This window comes from Carettochelys insculpta, chromosome 1, assembly GCF_033958435.1.
Source record: "Carettochelys insculpta isolate YL-2023 chromosome 1, ASM3395843v1, whole genome shotgun sequence".
Taxonomy (NCBI): domain Eukaryota; kingdom Metazoa; phylum Chordata; order Testudines; family Carettochelyidae; genus Carettochelys; species Carettochelys insculpta.
In genome coordinates, this window is record NC_134137.1 from 346,020,692 (window position 1) to 346,039,388 (window position 18,697).

The following is an 18,697-nucleotide window of genomic DNA, read 5'->3' on the forward strand; positions in this document are numbered from 1 at the left end:
ATCTTTTTAATCTATCTCCAGCCGGATGAATAAGTAACTTACTGCACTTTGGCTCCATCCCTTCCGTGGCATGGAGCTGTCCCCCCCTTCCACCCAACACACACGCATTGTCCTGGGGCCTGCAGAGGCTGTCGTCCCTCCTGAGGTCTGCCATACTTGTGATAGAATCAGTTAGCCAGATTCTACAACCTGTCTCACTTGGAATAGTACTTAAATGTATGCATAGTAGATTTATCAGGCCTTGTCTGATGTTTTGGGATAATGGATGAACCCGTCAAGGCAAAAAAGGAGCTTCTTTTTCACACAAAGGCACCTGCTGTTGTCGGTACTGGGTCATCTCCAAGCTGGCTGTTTCTCCAGCTGCTGCTGCTGAGTAACTGCAAGTCCCTCTCATGCAGAGGCTGACATTGCCACTAGCAATTGCATCCAAGCCATACAGGGTGCAAACTCCTGGCAATCTCCCCTAACCTCCCTGTTCAGATGAATTTGCAAATGTTTTCACCTTGACCAAGCATGTCAAGCTCATAATTTCTCCATGTACATCATTGGTTGTGTGCAGTGTTTTGCAACCATTTGTGGGAGCTGTTTCCCTCTCAGGCCGTCTTGTTTTATCAGCATTCACATCTGCTGCTTTCACATCAGATGTACAATATGAAGCAGCAACAAGGAAGAGATTTATGTAAACATAGCATGAAGAAGGCTCTTACACTATAGAAGTTCAATTATTAAACAGAAGGCAGGCAAAGACAAAAGTAATTTTGCCAGATGCATATAGGACTACCAATTCCTAGGACTGGCTTGGACTCTCCCAGAATTAAAGATTATATTATGGGATTAAATCTGTAGGAATATCTCCAACCAAAATTTGCAGTCCTAGCTGTATATATTCTCATTTATGGATCTAGAGGATGAATAGAGCAAATGATGAATTCAAGCAAAATGTAGGATGGGAAATGAGTAAACTGATATCATTATAATTAATTTACACATTTGTTTGGCCTTATTAATTATTTTATTAATTGCTACAATGTACCATGTAGTTTACAGAACAAATAGAAAGAAACCACCCATCCACTGAAGAGCTAACAGTCCAAAACCCAATTTTGGCAAAATGCTGCAAAGCAAAGAGCAGAATTCAGTGAGAAATTCCATAAGGACTAAATACGATACTAAGGGCTAGTCTGTATTATGGGGAGGGTCAGTCTTCCAAAGTTCAATTTCATATGTCTGGTAGAGGCACACAAAATCAGACTATCTGGGGTCAACAGTCAACCCAAGTACTACTTGTTATTATGAGGCATAAGGGATGCCACTTAGAGAGTTTCTCCTGTCAACCTTCTTCTATGTGGATGGCCAGGTAGGTCAAAGACTGATAAATCATTTGGTAGTTTGAGTGCTCAGCACTTTGCAGGTTTGAGATCTCAGTTCCCCCTCATCCATTGGAATATGCAATATATGTCACAGGGAGCTAAAGGAGGCAGGTTTTAAGTGGGGTTTGGATGTCTAATTCATTTAGGTCCCCTGAAAAAAATCTCACCTTTAATTGACAAGCATTTATTTTGTATTAATGATCCAGTGAGAACATAGAAATATCAAAGAATATGATAGGAATTTCAGAACGCATACATTAAACACTGTATTAATTCTGTCATATTATCACCTGCTAAATGATGTAATTAACCCGCATGATCACTAGTATTCTGCACTGTTGGGCAATATCAGGTATTATAAACACAACGGTATGAATAAAGAATTGAGTTTGCAGTCTGAAAATTCAGTTTTCCTTGTTTTGCTCCCTTTGGGTGACAGATCATTTTAGATGATGATGATGATGATTTGATTTTGTTAAGCTTCTTGGCTAAATTTTTCTTGTAAACACAATTAATGAGTAATATAAACATAGCAAAGCACAAGAAAACAGACTCAGAGAGCATATATCTATATCTATATCTATATCTATATCTATATCTATGAGGTGCCAGACATGCAAATCTGCATTTAATTTGCATTTTCAATTTCCCTCATTTGCATACCTCTTTCAAAAGAGGAATGCAAGTGTAAATACAGCCAGTGTCTCTTCAAGTAAACAAAATATTTATTTTTAGAGTTAGAGCTTGTTTCTCATGTCAGACAGATTTTCTTTCTTATCAGAATCATGACATCCTCGGTAGACTAGCTCTGGAGAATTTCAAAAGAAGAGACCTGTCAACTGGCATGTGGCTAAGGTGAAACAGGAGAAATATTGAAGTTTCAGAACTGAAGTGATTGTCCAGTATGGTTAATAGTGAGCAAGCTTTTCTAAAAGGACAAAGAATCCCTCAAGACTGTAAGGATGGGAAAGCCTCCTATGAAAAATTTTATTTAAAACTTGGTTTCATATTTACAAATGCATTGGAAGTAATTAAGACCTTACAGTGTTTGTGGTATGTCCTGGATATCTATCTGTCTTTTAAGATGTAATTGGGAATCCTGACTGACTGCTTAAATGAAAAAAAATAAAACATCAGAGTTTTTATCTTGTAGAAAACCTTTTCTCTTTTAGAATATAATTGAGTACATTATTTTCAAGAATAGCCTGAAGCAAACCAATATAGCATTTAGACATCTATTGTGAAATCTATTAAAAAGATTTTATTCAGATTCAAATAATCTGTCATTTTGTGGTGTACTACTAGCATGGTTATTAACCTGATGAAGGGAGACAAATATACTTCCTTCAGTGTCTCCCCAAAATAGGGCACAATTAATTTTTGTTTATTTTTTTTGATCTTTTAAACCCTTTTGGAATCTCCTTTGTATGCTTCTAACCCTTTATGAAATGCTATTGTTCTTCTGAGCTGTTAAAATATAAAGAAACCAAAAGTGAAATGGAAACAATAAAACATTTACATAAATTGAGTGATCAAAACCAAACATTGTTGACAATAGGATAAATTTGAAAAGTAATCTTCATCTAAAACCTATTAATTATGCTGCTCAGATGTTTTTAAAATACTGGAAATGGAAAATTATAAGAATTTGAATGATACATGAAACAAAAAGGCAGCTTTGGAAGCAGGGCATAGTTAGCGGGAATTTTGTGCGTGTAGCTGAGGGCAGAATTTTACAAATGTTATAGTACAAATAATATTTAATATGGAATTTAAGGAATCAAGTTTTGTTCTCTGTTGGAACAAAGTCTGGACACCTTGTATGAATCAAGCTGGAGGGTTTATTACACACAGCACTGGTGGAATGTCACTTCGCCCATCAGTGGTGCAATGCCAGACAATAGGTTACAATTGATTATATCAGATGCTGATAGGCCAGAGTAGGGGAACCATGGCATGGGTGTTATCCAAGCCTGGATAGTTTACTTCAGCAAAGATGAAATGAGCACAATAAGCCAATAATCTGAAAAGGTTACATAGTGTCCCCCGCACCTAGTTTTTAGAACATCTTACCTCTAGTACAAGTGGTTTTCCTTAACAAATTACTGAAACAAAGCAGATATGAAATAACATCTTTGTGTCTAATTGGACTAATTATGTGCCTACAGGAGTAGTGATGACGCCTTCACAGGGGCATATCTAGGGGTGCATTATGTAGAAGATTAAAGCAAGAGACAATAATAACATAGAGCAAAACCACATTTGTTTTGAGTACCAGCCTGGGATAGCCAATGGGATGGTGCTATATTCTGGTTCTACCTCGCATGGCCTCTTCTTGGAATGTGGTTGCTGGGGAAACTATCCATCCCTCCAAACTCTAAGGCCCTGTCCGAGTTGGAATGACCTTCCCTGGGTCTTGTGAGTTAGATAAGAGGGGGCCAGAGGCAGGGGTAACCTTCCACTCATGCTAACTGGGTTTCTGAACTATAGGATTATAGGCCTACTACAGATTTTAGGGTTCGAATAGGGGGTCTTTAGCAGAATACCATAACCTGCCTCAGAAATTTCCATCCTACATTCTCCCTTGTGCCCCACATGCATCTCAAACATAGAATCCTTATTAACTGCAATCCAAAAACCTTTAGTGACCATACTAGAGTAATTTATTTGAGGTTCACACACACACACACACACACACACACACACACATTCTAGTGTGGTCTCTAAAAATTTTACTGGAATTTACTGGTTGGAGTTCCATGTCGGGAAGTCCTATTCCCTTCACACAACCTAAGCAAGTGTGCTGCATATGATAGCTTTGATAAGGAAGAGGATTTCTCCTCCCTTGTTATTATAGGCAATGCAACCAGTGCATGGCAACCACTTCAGTCTCAGGGCTGTAGCATTCTCATACCAGTTGCACTCATACTAATGTACTTCTCAATAGGCTTGTCTACACTACCACCTTCCTTTGAGGGAAGGATGGAATTAGGGTGTTGGGAGTTTACTAATGAAGTGCTGCCTATGCAATTAAGCAAATTCCTCCCCCACAGCTACTTCAAACTTTTAAATTTTGAGGAGTAAAGGGACTTCAAAGTTGCCTCAGCACTTCAAAGTACCGGCGGGTGAGCCACAGCTAGACACTTGCTGGTACTTTGAAGTTTAAAACTTCAAAAATTTGCCACAGGGGAGGCGGGGGGCGGGGGAACTTGCTTAATGAAGTGCTGCCTGGGCACGGCAGCACTTTGTTGGTAAACTCCCAACACACTAATTATCATCCTTCCTTAGAAGGAAGGTGGTAATGTAGACAAGCCCAATGAGTCTCATATTGGTGAAAATGTTTGTAGATACTGGAAGCAGGGAAAAAGTAGTGGAAAAAATCAGGCATAAGAGACTGTCGACAAAGGGGTTGTTTCACCAACCCAATCACGTTTACACTGCTTTTTCCTGCCAGCAGCGGTGAGTAAATATGCAAACGATCATCCATTTGCATTTTAGAGACCACCCATTTGCATACTGCTTCAGGCAGTTCTGGTAAGTGTAACCATAGCTAGTGAGTTTAGCTTACATTTCTGTTTGGTCTCACCTTGCCTAATGCACAGTTATGTTCTCAGCTGCAGCATGTAGGAGTGTATCTGAATTAACGCTTCTGTAAAACTTCTGTTGCTAGGTGATTTTACTGGAAGGTATTAGATCTGTTTGGCAAACCCGCAGATATGAACCATGTTGCCTTTGCCTTTCTGAAAAGCCATTGTCATTCCATCATTCTGGAGCATGTTTTTGGCAATATTGCTTACCACAGTGTGAATATTGCCGAGGCTCTAGTTTTAATAGGAATTATTATTCTTATGAAATATACATTATGATCAGAGCCTCTAGGGTGAAGGCTAATTCTGCTGTTAGCATCTGGAGTTTGGTCTTCCAACGCTAAAGTAGTGGAGGCAGCAATTATTGTCCATTTCTGTTCTGATGAATTTGCTAATGTTTTACCTTTGATCAAATATGTCAAGTTTTAATTCTGCATAATGACTGATTGCATGAAGTGCCAAAACATCTTGTTTTAGCATCATTCACATCTGTTGCTATTCTCATACCACCCAGAGGCTGTTTCTACACATGCCACTTTCTCTGAAGGTGGCATGCTAATAAACAGCCTGAAATATGCTAATAAGGTGCAGATGCAAATTTACCACACCTCATTAGCATAAGGTCACATGATTTGGCGTCCAGACGACACTCTTCCAGACTTCAAAATGGCATGTAGGAGCACAGCCCACAGTGGGTCTTCTGGAAGGAAGTCCTTCTCCAGAGGCCCCTTCCCAAAATTTTTTGGGAAGAAGGGGCCTCTGGAAGGAGGACTCCCTTCTGGAAGACCCCCCAGGGACCATGCTTCTACATGTCACTTTGGAGTCTGGAAGAACATCCAATTCCAAATGTGGAAATTTGCATCCATGCCTCATTAGCATATTTTGGACTCTTTATTAACATGCTACTTTCAGAGAAAGTGGCATGTGTAGAAACAGCCAGATAGATTATATTGACCCAGAATATGTCCCTTAAATCACAGCCCCTTCTGAACGGAAGTGGGTGTCAGCTATCTCTCCAACAACATCAACGATTTTGGGACCTCATAAAGGGCATGACAACTTGAACTGACAAACAGCTAGCTCCAGGAAGTTATCAATCATGTCAAAACTCCATCACCTCCAGCAATCTACTATGTAACACCCTTGAGGGGCATTACTGCTCCACCAACAAACACTGAGCTGAGGGGTAAAAATAAAGACCACTATATTAGGGATGATAAAAAGTGAAGAAGAGAATGAGTTTGAGAAACCAGAGATTAATTCTTAAGAAAATCATATAAGATTCTCTCACCTTCACCACCAAGGATTTATAAACATCTAGAAGCAGATCAGAACTAAGACTAAGATCAGGTTATTCAACTCCAATGTCAAATCAGTCCTACTGTATGGAGCAGGAGAACTGTCAAAAAAAAAATCTGGACCCTATACTAATGAGGCACTGGGAATTTACATATGTGCCTCATTAACATATTTTGGACCATTTATTAGCATGACACTTTCGCAGAAAGTGACATGTGTAGAAACAGCCAAAAAGCGGATCAAAAGAGTACTCTTTTCTTTTGAAAGAGAGCATCCAACCAGCCTCCACTCTTTAGAAAGAATAGTCCAGGGATCGAAAATGAGGACTGCTCTTTCAAAAGAAGGGGTGCTTTTGCTGAAACAGGAAAGGAAGACCAATTATGAGAGGTGCACCATATGCTTTCAATTTATTTTCAAAAGAGCACTTTTTTGTGTAGATGCTCCATGGGATCTTTCGAAAGAGCCCCCAATGTAGTAATTCCAAAATTAAGAAGTTTGGTGCAGATATGCTTTCACAGCCCACATTGTAAACATGGACGTCACTTCTTGATAATGGATAATTTAGCCTTATTATAAGGCATTGTGGGTTTTAGTAGATATTTATGTGTATGTTCCATGGAAAAATCTTTTGAAAGAACTTACTAGTGTAGGTGCAGCCATAGAGCCTATTTTGAAACAGAGCCATTGGTTACACTATGGCTTATTTCAAAATAGGATTTTTATCTTGTCTTACCAGGCTATTCCTCGTAGAATGAGATTTACCAATTTTGAAATAAGCCAACCACAATTTTGAAATTATTTCAAAATATTGGTTATGTTGTCTAGATGCTAGGATAGATGTTATTTTGAAATAACCTTTCTGTGTATTCCTACCCTGTACCTTCCAGAAAGTTCAGTTTAATTTGATTGCATCCAACCGCAACACTTGAGTGAATTTTAATCAAAATAACCCAAACTCGCATATCAAACAAATGAAAATGAAGCCTGGCCCTTTCAGTTAACTCTGCTTGCTCTTCAGATGCTGCAGTCAAAGAGCTCTCTCCAGTGTTGGAGGGGTAGCCGTGTTACTCTGGATTTGTAACAGCAACGAAGTGTCCTGTGGCACCTTATAGACTAACAGAAAAGTTTTGAGCATGAGCTTTCGTGAGCACAGACTCACTTCATCAGATGCCCGGTGGAGTTTCATTCTCCAGTGACGTCTCTTCACTGCTCTTGCTGCATGTCTCCCGTAAACCACCAGATGACAATACTGAGCCTGTTGTGTAACACTTCAGGTCAGATAGCTTACTCTAAGGCTGCAACATCTTTCACCTAAACCCATATTACCTTCACCAGAACCCCTTCTCTTTGAGGATGTTTCCTTCAACAGGAGTTGCAGTGCTAGCCTAGGGAAAGACATGGTGGTGCAGCTTTAGTAATAATAATGCCTAACTCATACGCCAAGTATCAGAGGGGTAGCCGTGTTAGTCTGGATCTGTAGCAGCAACGAAGGGTCCTGTGGCACCTTACAGACTAACAGAAAAGTTTAGAGCATGAGCTTTCGTGAGTTAACTCACTTCTTCGGATGCTGGTCCTGGAAATCTGCAAGGCCAGGTATAAATAGGCCAGAGTAAGGCTGGGGATAACGAGGTTAGCTCAGGCAGGCAGGCTGAGTTGTATTGTCATCAGTAGATCTGGAGGTGTGAACTCCAAGAGAGGGGAAGCTGCTTTTGTATTTAGCCAGCCATTCACAGTCTTTGTTTAATCCTGAGCTGAGGGTATAGAATTTGCAGATGAATTGTAGCTCAGCAATTTCTCTTTGGAGTCTGTGCTTGAAATTTCTTTGCGGCAGGATAGCTACTTTTAAATCTGCTACTGTGTGTCCTGGGAGATTGAAGTGCTCTGCTATGGGTTTTTGTATATTGCCATTTCTGATGTCTGGAAGTTGTTGAAGTCCCGGTGAAATTCCTCCAGAGTCTCCTTCCCATGGGTCCAGATGATGAAGATGTCATCAATAGCTGTGCCGCTGATTTGAAGGTACATATCATCACCGAATCTGAAATAGTTGTGTGTGAGTATAAAGTTGCAGAGCTCAGCCACCAGATGTGCTGTAGCATCATCAGGGATACTGTTCCGGACAGCATTTATTCCATCTTTGTGTGGGATGTTGGTATACAGAGCCTCTACATCAAATAATCGGCACAGCTATGGGTACCTGCATGGCCCCTCAATATGTCAATATTTTCATGGCTGACCTAGAACAACGCTTCCTCAACTCTCGTCCACTAACACCCCGGCTCTATTTACGCTACATTGATGACATCATCATCTGGACCCATGGGAAGGAGACTCTGGAGGAATTCCACCGGGACTTCAACAACTTCCACCCCAACATCAAGCTCAGCCTGGACCAATCTACACAGGAGATCCACTTCCTTGACCCTACCGTGCTTATACACAATGGACACATCAGTACCACCCTGTACCATAAACCCACTGACCGCTACGCCTACCTTCATGCCTCCAGCTTCCATCCCAGACACACCACACGATCCATTGTTTACAGCCAAGCACTTAGATATAACCGCATTTGTTCCAACCCCTCCGACAGAGACAAACACCTACAGGATCTGCACCAAGCATTCTTGAGACTGCAATACCCACCTGAGGAAGTGAGAAAACAAATCAACAGAGCCAGACGTGGGCCACGAAGCCTCTTACTACAGGACAAGCCCAAGAGAGAAACCAACAGAACACCACTAGCCATCACCTACAGTCCTCAGCTAAAACCTCTACAGCGCATCATCAGGGATCTACAATCCATCCTGGACAATGATCCCACACTTTCACAGGCCTTGGGAGGCAGACCTATCATTGCTCACAGACAACCTGCCAACCTAAAACAAATCCTAACAAGCAACTATACACCGCACCACAGTCACTCTATCTCAGGGACCCATCCATGCAACAAACCTCGTTGCCAGCTCTGCCCACATATACACACCAGCAACATCATTACAGGACCTAACCGGATCAGCCACACCATCGTGGGCTCATTCAGCTGCACATCTACCAATGTAATTTATGCCATCATGTGCCAGCAATGCCCCTCTTCCATATACATCGGACAAACTGGACAGTCTCTACGTAAAAGAATAAATGCACACAAATCAGACATCAGAAATGGCAATATACAAAAACCCATAGCAGAGCACTTCAATCTCCCAGGACACACAGTAGCAGATTTAAAAGTAGCTATCCTGCAGCAAAGAAATTTCAAGCACAGACTCCAAAGAGAAATTTCTGAGCTACAATTCATCTGCAAATTCTATATCCTCAGCTCAGGATTAAACAAAGACTGTGAATGACTGGCTAAATACAAAAGCAGCTTCCCCTCTCTTGGAGTTCACACCTCCAGATCTACTGATGACAATACAACTCAGCCTGCCTGCCTGAGCTAACCTCGTTATCCCCAGCCTTACTCTGGCTTATTTATACCTGGCCTTGCAGATTTCCAGGACCAGCATCCGAAGAAGTGAGTTAACTCACGAAAGCTCATGCTCTAAACTTTTCTGTTAGTCTATAAGGTGCCACAGGACCCTTCGTTGCTGCTAACTCATACGCAGCACTTTTCACCCACAGATCTCAATATTCTTCATAAGAGAGGTCAGTATCATTATCCCCATTTTATATGCAAGGAAATTGAGGCACAGAGGGCAAGTGGCAGCCAGCCATCAATGACTACTCTTTAAGTGGGGTCTTTCAATCAGTTGTACACTTTCCTTAAACTAATTTCATCTAGACCATATTTCACTAGCATGCCTATGAAACTGTCATCTGGGACTGTGCCAAAAGCTTTATTAAATTCAAGATCTATCACGTCTACTACTTCTTCCCCTGCATCCACTAGGCTAGTTACCCTGTCAAAGAAAGAAAATTGGTAAGATTTGTTCTTGACAAATCCATGTTGGCTATTACTTATAACTATATTACCCTCTAGGCACTTACAAACTGTTGGCATTGTCAAGAAAGAGAGCTCTTAGATAAGAAACAAAGAAAATATTTCAACTTGTCATTGGACGCATGTCACCAAATATCCATAAAGAAAAGGACAAATAAAAAATAAACTTCATTTTTCACATATATTGATTTGCCTCTTAATAAAATGTCTGGATCTTGGCAGAGTTGAATACACTTTTATAAAGAGTCCTGGATTAAAAATCATAAAATATTTTATATTTTCATCTCTCTTCCCCACCCAGGAAACTTTGTTGGAGGTGCCTTCAGGGAAAAGGCAATATATAGCAGCCATTCCCAGAATTTTTATATTCCAATAAATAAAATAGTTGGATTGTATAGTATAGTACCTCTGGTAAGCCCAGTGGAAGCATTTACTGCCTCACTCTTTCACGATGTATGCTGGTTTCTAAAAAGTCCTTGTTCAGAGAGCGTTTCTCTTAACACTTGAACATCCTTCTGCAAACTATCATTTATCTGTCTGATTCTGCATTTTTTCCACTTTGTCATTCATATCTCTGCATAATGGCTATAAAGTGCTGCCAGATTGGAATCAGATTATATGAACAACAAGGTAGTAGAGAATTAACCCTTGCACCTCTATAGTGCAGGATTGGTGACTAGTCATACCAACGTTTTCAACATAGAAGCTCTCAGTACTTACATGGTATTCTCTCAAAATCTTCAAGACACAGTGTCAAGTTTAGCTGGCATCATGCAGATGGCAGAATCCATTTTTACAGAAAATTATATCAATCCAACTTTCCACCTTTATGTTGTAATTCCAAAATTAAGAAGTTTGGTGCAGATATGTTTTCACAGCCCACATTATAAACATGGATGTAATTTCTTGATAATGGATGAATTAGCCTTATTATAAGGCATAGTGGGTTTTGGTAGATATTTATGTGTGTGTTTCATGGAAACTATCCTCCTTGTCCAAATTGTCCCTGCACCAACCTGAGAATATTAAACCCTGGTTGGGAGAAAATGAGTGACAGAAGTTTTCAGGCCATATTAAACATATAAGTAGATGCCCCTGGGCACAGACAGAAGTTGCTTTTCAGTAGCTTATGACTGTGCTGCACAATTGCATTGTTTCAAATTTAGGCCAGGTCTACACTAAATGGGAAGGTCAAATTAAGATGTGCAACTCCAGCTAGATTAATTGTGTAGCTGGAGTTGGCATACCTTAATTCAGCGTTCCATGTGGGAGGTAAATGAGAGCATCTGATTCCTTTAATCCACATGAGAAGCAGTTCTGGGGTTGACAGGGTGCCCTCTGAGTTTGATTTAGCATGTCCCTACCAGACACATTAAATCAAATGCCAGAAGATCGATTGCAGTGGCTAGGATCTTCCACTTTGTGAAGACATACCATTTACTGTGAAAATACTAATTTATGGAGGATTATTTAAAAATAATGAGCAGTCTCTAATAGGTCTGGGTAAGTGGCTCTCTGGAGTGTGTGGGTGCCTGGGTTTGGGGGTTCTGGGCCTGGGTTTGTCTGTTTGTTTGGTGTTTGGAGTGTTGTGCTGTCTGTTTGTTTGTTTGAAAGGCCATGTGCTCAGGCTGGCCATGTGCTCAGGCTGCGTGCCGATTGGCTGAGCGGTAGTCAGAGGGAGGGGCTCTCTCAGGTAGACCAGAGCTCTAAAGCCCTGCTGGCAAGCGACCAGGGAGCATGTGACCGGGTGCTTGCGAACAGGGTGGTTGTTAACAGGAGGGAGTTTTGAGAGGGGAGTTTAGAGGGGGAGCTTAGAGGGAGCTAGTTACTACTTCAGGTGTAAGAGGCAGCATCATCCCCAACTGCTGGCTGGAGCTGAGGGACCCACTGCAGCACGTGGAGCGGGGGGTGAGATCGAGGGATGTCAGTAGTGGGCAAGCGGTTTGGGGCATCTGGTACGGCTGTGAGGATGGCAGCACCCACAGAGGCTGCTTGTGGCGTGCTGGCCCAGATTGCATGGCTTCCAGGCCCAGTCCTGAGCTCCCTGCATGGACGCGCCACACCAGATCTGTGGGGCTCCAGGGACAGCCGTAGCCAGAGAAAGAGTTGGTAGCTTTGGCTGGGGCCCAGGGTGCGGCTGGGCTGCGAGATCGGCGCCTTCCTGGAGGATGTGGGGCCGCAGCAGCTTGTGGCCAGGTGCGGAGAGGCCAGGGGAAGGGGGAGCTGGGGGCAATGAGAACTGATAGGGGGCAGTGTGGTGTAGTCAGGAGACATGGGAGTGGATGGGGGAAAAGGGGACAGGGAGGGAGGATCTGGGGGGTGATGGTAGCCGATGAGAGGCAGAGGGGTGGGGAGGAGGGTCCTGGGGAGGCAAGGTGGTCGTCACGGAGAGCTTTGGGGACATGTGGTGCCAGGGAGGTGCAAGAGGTAGTGGGACCATACCCATGTTCTCCATGCTCCACTGCCTTGTGGGTTATCCTGGAAAGGAGCAAGGCTAAGAGAGTAAACCCTGACAGAAAATCCGGAGGGGGGTCCTAAGGTGGTTCTGTGACAACTTCTGGCATTGACCCAGCAACTCCTGCAGCTGAGCTGGTACCAGATGTAGAGGTTATCCTCTCCTTTGGACTATATCAGTAAAGCCGAGAGGGTACACTGGCGTCTGGGCAGCCCAGGGTCCCAATAATCACCCAAGCTCGTGCCTGGAGAGGTACTCCAGCATCGCTAACAGCGTTGAACCAACGCGGGAGGTAACAGATACAGGTTATAAGCTCTTGCTCGATTGGCGTAGAGAACGAGCACCAGGGGTTGCCGCCGATGGTGGGAGAGATCGTCGCATCTCACTGGACAGTCACTGCCCGCCTCAAGCTGGGCAGCCCCCAGCCACAGGGGTACTGTCCCACTATAGTTCACCTGCCTCACTGGGTGCGTGAGCCTTAAGGTTCCCAAACCTCACAAGTGACCTGAAAGCCAAGCACCAGGCAAACCAATAAGAAAATCAACAAAAAAAGGAAACCATCAAAGTTTTAAGCTTGCTTGCTGGAATGTGCGGACCAGGCTGATAGGTCTGACTGAAGATCTTTGGGACATCAGCAACACCCGAAAGACCGCTGTCATCGATGAGGAACTGAAGAGGCTCCAAGCTGACATTGCTGCTCTGCAAGAGACACGTCTCGCAGATTCAGGATCTCTAAAGGAAAAGGACTACACCTTTTTCTGGCAGGGTAAAGCCCGAGAAGAACCCAGGGAGCATGGTGTTGGCTTTGCCATCAGAAACACCCTTCTACAAATGGTGGAATTAGTCATGGGTGGATCAGAAAGACTCCTTCAGGTCATACTTCAAACTCGCGCCGGTCCTGTCCACCTGATCAGCGCTTACGCCCCAACCCTGTACGCCGCACCAGAAGTAAAAGACAGGTTTTACGATGTGCTTAGTGCTGCCATAGCGCAAATACCTGCCCGCGAACAACTGTACATTCTGGGTGACTTCAATACGAGAGTTGGAGCCGATCGTGACTCATGGCCTTCATGCTTAGGCCACTTTTTTGGTGTGGGAAAAATGAATGAAAATGGTCAGCATCTTCTCAAACTTTGCATCACAAACACATTTTTCCAAACCAAGCCACAGCACAGAGTGTCATGGAGACACCCACGCTCAAAACACTGGCATCAACTAGACGTGGTCATCGCTAGACTTGATAACCTCAAAAACATCCTTCTGACACGCAGCTATCATAGTGCTGACTGCGATACAGATCACTCGCTAGTTTGCTCCAAACTCAAGGTGATTCCCAAGAAGATGTACCACTCTAAACCAACTGGAAGGCCCTGCATCGATACCAGAAAGACAGCTAACTCAGAGAGAGCTGAAAAGTTCAGTGTGACCCTCGAGGAGAATCTGCGCAGCAACCCTGAGGGTGCCGATGTGACATCCAGAAGGCAGCATCTGAGGGATACGATGTACAACACAGCCTTGTCAGTGTTTGGAAGAAGAGCTAGAAACACAAATGACTGGTTCGAAGCTAACTTCGATGAGATGATTCCAGCCATCGAAAAAAAGCGAGCTGTGCTCCTGGAGTACAAACGTTCGCCAAGCTAGAAAACCCTGCAAGCGCTCAGAGCAGCCAGAAAAACAGTACAGCAGACGGCCAGGCGCTGTGCCAACAACAACTGGCTCGAGCTATACAGCAGCAGCCAGACCAGTGCTGACATTGGTAACCTGAAGGGAATGTACGAGAGCATCAAGAAGGCATTAGGACACACCCAGAACAAGATGGTACCTCTGAAATCCAAATCTGGTAATGTCATCCCTGACAAAGCCAAACAGATGGACAGCTGGGTCGAGTACTACTCCGAGCTGTTCTCACGCAAGAACATTGTGGTCGACTCAGCCCTCGATGCCGTTGAACTCCTACCAGTAATGGAAGAACTGGACCAGGAACCAACTGTGGATGAACTGAAGAAAGCCATCGACAACATTGCGGTAGCAAAGGCCCCGGGCCAGGATGGTATACCACCAGAGGTAATCAAGTGTGCCACAGACACTCTCCTGAAAACCCTACATGAGCTACTGTGCCTGTGCTGGAGAGAGGGAGAGGTTCCACAGGACATGCGCGACGCTAACATCATAACCTTGTATAAGAAGCGACTGCAACAATTACTGTGGAATCTCCCTTCTAAGCATCACTAGTAAACTGTTCGCTCTCATCATCCTCGGCAGACTCCAGAAGATTGCTGAGAGGGTGTATCCAGAATCACAGTGCAGATTCCGCTCAGAGAGATCTACCTCGACATGGTCTTCTCTCTGAGGCAGCTGCAGGAGAAATGCAGGGAGCAGAGGAAGCCACTCTATATTAGGCCTATGTTAGGCCTTGATCGAGCTTAACAAAGGCCTTCGACTTGGTCAGCAGGGATGGACTGTTCAAACTGCTCCACAAGATAGGATGTCTGCCACGGTTACTCCAGATGATCCAGTCTTTCCACGAAGACATGAGAGGAACCATCCAATACGATGGCACATTATCGGATGCTTTCAGCATCAGGAGTGGCGTCAAACAAGGATGCATCCTTGCTCCCACATTGTTCGGGATCTTCTTCACACTCCTCCTTAAACACGCCTTTGGATCTTCAACAGAGGGCATCTTTTTGCACACAAGGTCTGCAGGGAAACTGTTTAATCTTTCAAGGCTGCAAGGTAAATCAAAGGTGCGGAAAGTCCTCATCAGAGATACGCTGTTCACAGATGACGCTGCTGTCGTGTCACACACAGAAGACCAGCTTCAGAAACTGCTGGATCGGTTCTCCAAAGCATGCAAGGACTTTGGGCTCTCCATCAGCCTAAAGAAGACAAATGTACTTGCTCAGGATGTTGCTGTTTCTCCATCAATCAGCATTGACAACTATACGTTAGAGGTCGTCCACGAGTTCGTTTACCTCAGGTCCACCATTACTGACACCCTGTCTTTGGAGACTGAGCTAAATTGGTAAAGCAGCCACAACTCTGTCCAGACTCAGCGAGACAGTGTGGAATAACAACAAGCTGTACACTCACACCAAAATGTAAGTCTACAGAGCCTGCATCCTCAGCACCCTCCTTTACGGCAGCAAGAATTGGACCCTGTACGCCCGCCAGGAAAAGAGGCTGAACGTCTTCCACTTGCGCTGCCTCTGGCACATCCTTGGAATATTGTGGAAGGACAGAGTGTCCAACACTATCGTCCTTGAGGAAGCTGGAATCCCAGCTATGCACACCCTCCTCAGACAACGGCGGCTCCGTTGGCTTGGCCATGTCCACAGGTGAATGATGGAAGGATCCCAAAAGACATCCTGTATGGCGTGCTAGCCTCTGGCAAAAGACCTCCCAGACGCCCCCAGCTGCGTTACAAAGATGTTTGCAAGAGAGACCTCAGGGAAGTAGACATCAAGCCAGACAGCTGGGAGGAGCTGGCAGATGATCGCAGCAGATGGAGGCAGGAACTATACAAGGGCCTTCAGAAAGGTGAGTTGAGGATCAGACAGCTAGCAAAGGAGAAGCGAGCCCACAGAAAGCACAGCAAGGACCTGCCGGACACCCATTACATATGCAACAGATGCGGCAAGGACTGTCACTCTCGTGTGGGTCTTCACAGTCACACCCGATGCTGCAAATGAGGATGCCAAACGGAACTACGAAGGGCGCGATCCATAGTCTACATAGACTGAAGGATGCTACTACTAGCAGTCTGTGACACCTTAAAAACTAAGAAATATGTTTATTAGTTAATGAGCTTCCATGGGTAAGACCCACTTTCTCAGTCTTACAAAAGCTCATGACCTAATACATATATTTGTTCATTTTTAAGGTGCTACAGGACAACTAGTTACTTACGGAGCTACAGACTCACATGACTACCCCTCCAAGGATTATTTATGGTAGTTGCCAGCTTTTGAAGTTCAGCTATTTTTCTGACAAACCCAGTCACAAAATGTGAGAGGGGGAAAGTTATACTTGTTTCATGCTCACAGAAACCAAAAATGGATCCAGATATTTTACTATAATTTAAGAGAATGAAGGAGAGAGAGAAAGAGAGAGGGAGAGAGAGAATAACCTCTCTGTTGGTCAGAAACTAAACAAGGGAAACTTTCAGCTCAGAAGTTGAAAGTTGGAAACTTAGAAGGGTCTGAGTTGTGAAGTGTATGAAAACAGGGAGTTGCAAATTAAACTCTTTTGTAGCCTGGTTCTCTGGTGCTGTCGTTCAAGTCCCTTTTCTCACAAAAAGTAGTCCTTATTCATGCAGATGGGCGCATAGGGTTTGAATTGCCTGTCACAACAATGCATTAAATAAATACTTGCATGGAAGCCATCAGACTTCACAAGTGTCAAACCACTGTGAGAGCTGCATCAGGCCTATTGACATCTGTGGGACTATTTATTATGATTTACTTGAGTCAGGATTTTCAAGGTCAAACTGTGACTTAAATTTTGCACAGTAACTTATTTTGCATTGTTTTTCGGACAGCAATTAGCACTTAGAGTTTGAAACAGGGTTTTTTGAGTGTTTCAAGCTGGGTACCAGGCTAAGTCTCTGATAGCAAGATGCTGGGACTGGGCAACAGTGAGTCATTCAATACTTTCTCTCTTTTCATTGTCCCAAAGTGTAACATTGGCCCTTGTCAGAAGACAGTAGAGTGTGTCATGTGAACAACTGGACTAAACCTATAAAGGCACTCAAAATCATTAATCACCTCTGAAAATTTAGCCCAGTTGACCAAATGACAACTATAATATATATTTGATTTAATCATGTCTTCCATAAGCAAGCTCTGTTTCATATTCAGTAGAATAGTGCAAACAGAGATAAAAGAAGTCCCAATATATAGTGACATGACCAAATCTCTGAATTGCCCTTGCACAGCACAATTGAGAAATATCAGAGATTTGAGTTGTAATTTCAGGTAAAATGAAATTATTTTACACCTATAAATCAGTTTGCTCATCCGGCAGATTCACACCCTAAAGTTCATTGATTATTTTTTTCAGGAGAACATTTCACTCATATTTCATTATCAAATATATTGTCCTAGTAAGTTGTAGATTTTGGAGTGCATGATTTTAAGTATGTGAAATGGGTGAACAAGTTTACTCTCACTCTTCCTGTAGATATATACTTGCTCTTCGGGTAACACTACAGAATGGTAATTATCTTCATTGTGTATAAACATCATTTAGAAATCTCTTATGCAAACATTAACACTACAGCGGAATATTCCCTCAGCACATTTTTCATTACAACAATGAGAAGTCCTGTAGCACCTTGTAGAGTAACAGATTTTTTGGAACATAAGCTTTTGAATCTGACAAAGTGGGTCTTTGCCCATGAAAACGTTTGCTCCAAAAGATCTATTAGTCTCTGAAGTGCCCCAAGACTTCTCATTGGAGGACAAAGTCTTTGGAGGACACAGACTAACATGGCTACCCCTCTGATACATAATTCACTGGAATTTCTAGTTATATGGAGACTTGAAATTACCAGCACGTGAACCTCCATAGACTAGCTACTGCAAAACTTCAAAGTGCTTCATTAACAAGATACCTTCAATGATTTACGCAATCCTTCATTAGCTTTAATATGACATACAGTGCATGTTCTTAAACTTCTTGTATACTTATGTGTTTGGTAATACTTTGAAACAAAGAGGGAGTCTATAATTGTAAAATATTTCTGAACTCAAGCTAAAATATGTATAAGTGGACAGACTTCTCATTTTGTTTTTTATTTGTAAGGGCTCAACAAAATGAAACTTAGGTTTAATAAAAATAAGGGAATACAGAGAATGCAGGAGTTATTCTCACTACAAGACAAGTAACACACATGCTACTGAATTAGTGGTTTTCCCTTCTGGAGAAATGTCTAGCCATAACAAATCTAGTCCAAAATAAGGATCTTCCCAATAAACTCAGTGGCAACAGGACGTTGCCCTCTATGATGACTCAGATTCGTTCATCCCCACCATGTTCCTTTACA